Source organism: Olea europaea, unplaced genomic scaffold, assembly GCF_002742605.1.
Source record: "Olea europaea var. sylvestris unplaced genomic scaffold, O_europaea_v1 scaffold9662, whole genome shotgun sequence".
Classification (NCBI taxonomy): Eukaryota; Viridiplantae; Streptophyta; class Magnoliopsida; order Lamiales; family Oleaceae; genus Olea; species Olea europaea.
Window position 1 is genome coordinate 668 of NW_019268164.1, and position 4,393 is coordinate 5,060.

General features: G+C 32.2%; 1 long non-coding RNA gene across 1 annotated transcript; it reads right to left on the reverse strand.

Annotated features, from left to right (window-relative positions):
• Positions 1-528: 528 nt before the first annotated feature.
• On the reverse strand, positions 529-4,266 carry LOC111392711. Its single transcript, XR_002702310.1, has 3 exons — positions 3,797-4,266; positions 3,607-3,715; positions 529-903 (listed from the first exon to the last, which is right to left on the reverse strand). It is a non-coding gene; the product is annotated as an uncharacterized LOC111392711 (long non-coding RNA).
• Between the last annotated feature and the right edge of the window lie 127 nt (positions 4,267-4,393).

Here is a 4,393-nt window from a genome sequence, read left to right on the forward strand (position 1 = left end):
AAGACAATATTTACTGAAATGTATCTGCTAAAGTCACTCATACGGTAAAATAAAAAACTGGTAGTGTAAACCGAGGAAAAGATTGAACCAAAACAGCATAACACGCCCAGAAACAAGGAAAACAATGCCACATGATATTATCTCACGATAAGCATGCATAAATGTGCACATACACGCACATAAGCGCAAAGCAGTTTCTGGAGCATGCCATATGACATTATCTCATGATAAGCAAGCATAAATGTGCACATACACCCTCATAAGCGCAAAGCAATTTCTCGGAGCATTTTGAAGAGCAAGTCCAGGATTGTCTTCGAAAGTCAGTCATAGACATTAACAACTTCTTTTCACCGTCGCTCGAATATCACATGGCACTAGCTATGAATTCTGTCATGGTGGCCAAAAGTTCTCGTCTTGGGTGTGGAGGTGGGGTCGTGTGCCAGCATCCGATACAAAAGAGCAATCTATTCTAATCGAATGGAAAAGGAAATTGTGCAGTCCCACAGTGAGTAGGTATAGCAGAGAGAATTTTCTTGCTTCAACATAAGATGCAGATATTGAGGAAATTTAATGACCAGAGACATCAGTATCTACACAAAACAAAGTAGTAAGTTTAAATGAAATGGATTGAAACCTCCGATCATTACAAGTCGGTCCAAAAAATACATGTCCCATGTTAGTCACTGAATATTGCGTAAAATGCTGTTGGGTCAGGAGCTGTGGATGCTGAGGCAATTGCATTATTTTCTGCCTTTGCTACTGCAGTTGCTGGTGTGATGCTGCTGAGGAGACGGCGTTCATCATGTTTGCACCGGATCTCGGTGAATTGGCATATTTCAGAGGAGATGCCGTTGCGTTGTCGAAGGAAGCCACTGCTCTCCCAAGAAGTTGTGCTCCAGAAGCCTATCATAAAAACCATGGGGTAAGGCACAAAACAAGAAGTATGTTTGCTTAAGCTTATAGGGTCTACTAAAAAGTAATTTTTATTTTTTAAAAAAAAAATTATTATCATTTTATTGTTCAAAGTTGGAAATAAGCCAGTTAAATATTTGACATTAATGAAATAATAACTTTTTCTTATTTTGAAAGGAAGATAGAACAACAAAAATATATCACATTAAAATATGGCAATTACGGATGACACAGCTAAATTAGATGCATTAGACAAGAATCATTGTAACGCCCCCAAACTCTTTTTCATTATTATTGTTATTTTTAAATAAAAATGAGCTCGATGTGCTACCAAATTTATTAGTTTTTTCTAATTTAAGCGGAAATATAATTTTTTATTTTAGTGATCAAAATGTAGTCGATAATTCAATAACAACAAAATAATGATTTAAAATAAAATCTTGAAATATCTCATCTCAAACTATAAATTAAAATTCAACATAAAGTTTCGAATGCTCGTACTCTAAAACAAATATTAAATACCATGCATAAAAATTTAAAATAATGATATTCTTTTAAATAGAATCTAACGATTATTTTTCTAAAATCTTTACTTGATGACCCCATAAGCATCGCCGATCAATCTTCCACTCGTCCCCACGACCCGTTCTAATTTGAAAAGTATTGTAAGAGTGAGCATTTTGAAAACATTCAGTAAAAATACGTGCATATTCTTATAACATGATATAAACATAATATGACATAAAATACCGACATGTCTAAAATTTAGAGCAAACTAGTCGTGATTCCAAAAGCTCAAGGAATTTCTTAAGAATTCTCATATCCCGTAGGACTTAATCATATTGACCCAAAGGTCCATCCCGTAGGATTTAACTTCTTTTCTTTGACTTGACGGTCATATTGACCCAAAGGTCCATCCCGTAAGATTTAACTTCTTTTCTTTGACCTGACGGTCCATCCCAAAGAATTTAACATATAATTCGACCCCGAAGGCCTTATAGTATTTCATGCCAAATTAACATAAATATCAAGAATAAGAATTTACCACTTGCACCATGTATTCTTACCTCGATTTGATACAAAATAAATCTAAAAATATATCAATATTATACTTGTTATGTAGCTCGTGTTGAATAACATAAATTGGCTCAAGAAAAAATATTTTTAGGCTAGTTATACCGAAGTTGTGTTGATAAAAAGAAAGTATTCTAGATTTTATATTTTATTAATAAATAAAATGTAAATAATAATAAAATAATAGAATGAAACAGATTTTAGTCCGGTTACTTGGATTTGGAAAGGATATTATAACTTAAACATAATTAAGTCCCTTAATTTTGGTATTAATTGATATAATTAACCCATAAACTCTTAAACAAATACGTTTGGAATTAAATGGTGAATAGAAGTCGTTTGAAACTTAAAGTAGTTATTGTAGTCACGTTTTTGTGAATTATATACATGTATATAGAAGTTAGAATTTTCTTTCAGAACATAATATAGTATTTCATGCCAAATTAACATAAATATCAAGAATAAGAATTTACCACTTGCACTATGTATTCTTACCTCGATTTGATACAAAATAAATCTGAAAATATATATATATCAACTTAGAAAATGAGGTTTATGTTCTGAAAGAAAATTCTAACTTCTATATACATGTATATAATTCACAAAAACGTGACTACAATAACTACTTTAAGTTTCAAACGACTTCTATTCACCATTTAATTCCAAACGTATTTGTTTAAGAGTTTATGGGTTAATTATATCAATTAATACCAAAATTAAGGGACTTAATTATGTTTAAGTTATAATATCCTTTCCAAATCCAAGTAACCGGACTAAAATCTGTTTCATTCTATTATTTTATTATTATTTACATTTTATTTATTAATAAAATATAAAATCTAGAATACTTTCTTTTTATCAACACAACTTCGGTGTAACTAGCCTAAAAATATTTTTTCTTGAGCCAATTTATGTTATTCAACACGAGCTACATAACAAGTATAATATTGATATATTTTATAAATTTTCTATAATCTTTAAATAATCGACCCTAAATAAAAGTTACGATAAATTTATATAACTAACACAATAATAATTTTTTTTTTTTTTTTTTTTTTTGCAACTAGATGGGTTAACTTATCATATTAACCTTTAGACCTTAATGTGACAACAATGCTAGACATGGGCTACCTCATTCATAAAACGATCAATATTGAATTTTTTTCGATTTGAAAATATAATTAAAAGTTGGGGCGTCACAATCATGCTATGCTGCCAGCGAGGGTTTGATATGCTCTCTGACAGCACACTCACATGAGAGGGGAAGGGAAGCATTTTTTTTGGCATTTTCAATTCACGTGGGTCCCAAGCTAATCCCAAGCACTATGAGAATAGGTCAACCAAGTGGCAAAAGAGTTTAATTCGTTAAACAAACACAACAGAAATTTGAATTTCATTAGGAGCTTGAAAGCATATATTTCAAATTTTAAATTTACATGGCAAGATTGAAAATTATATCTGTAACAAATTTCCCTCATTGTTATTGCTGGTGGACAAAATCGGAGGTGTATTCTACGGATACATCCCTAAAGTTAAAGAACATATTATTGTCTCCAGATTCACAAATTTGTGATCAGATTTGGGGAGGAAAAATGTCGAAGCAAAGACTACAGGTCGTACCAGATTGTATCAGAATTATTCTGTGGACCATCATTGGCAGCGAAGATGTCTAACAAATGCACTGGAAGGGTAGATGTTGTCTGCCTTTAGTCTCCAGGTAATATTAACCCTGCATAAGCATCAATATAGGGTGAAGACGTATCACAAGGGGTAAATTTTCTTGATAAGAGATGAAAAGTTACAGATGAACCTCCTTCACCATGATTTACAGCACTCCAAAGCAAATTTTCTTCTTCTTGTATTTTTTATGCTTGAACCTTGACCATAGTATGAAAAATTGTTGGCCCCAGCCAAAGTAGGCTTTACGAGTATCGACTATGATCTTCTCAGCACTTTCACAGGCTGCTCCAATCATATCAATTTTAGTCTGAGAAAATTTGCAACAATATGAATTCCACATTAGGGTTCAACCTGAACCATAGAGCTCAACAGTATATGTCAAATCACACATGCTCTACAGAAATGTATCAGACAGGAATAACTGTGAATTTTTGTTCCATCATTCAAAGGGAAATGCTATTCGTACACTCCAAAGTGTACATCATGTTTGACACGTGTACACCAAAGCATACACCAAGCATGATTGTCATTCAAAACACTGTTAGGACTCGTGGTATGAAAATATACCTTGAAATCAAATACATGACATCTGGCCCCCATTAAATTTCATTACATTACATTTCATTTTTCTCTCTCCTATTTTCAATCACACAATCTTCCATAAAATAATCTTACACGTAAATCGAATACTTTTCCTTCTTTTTCAACCACTCATTTTTCAAAAAAA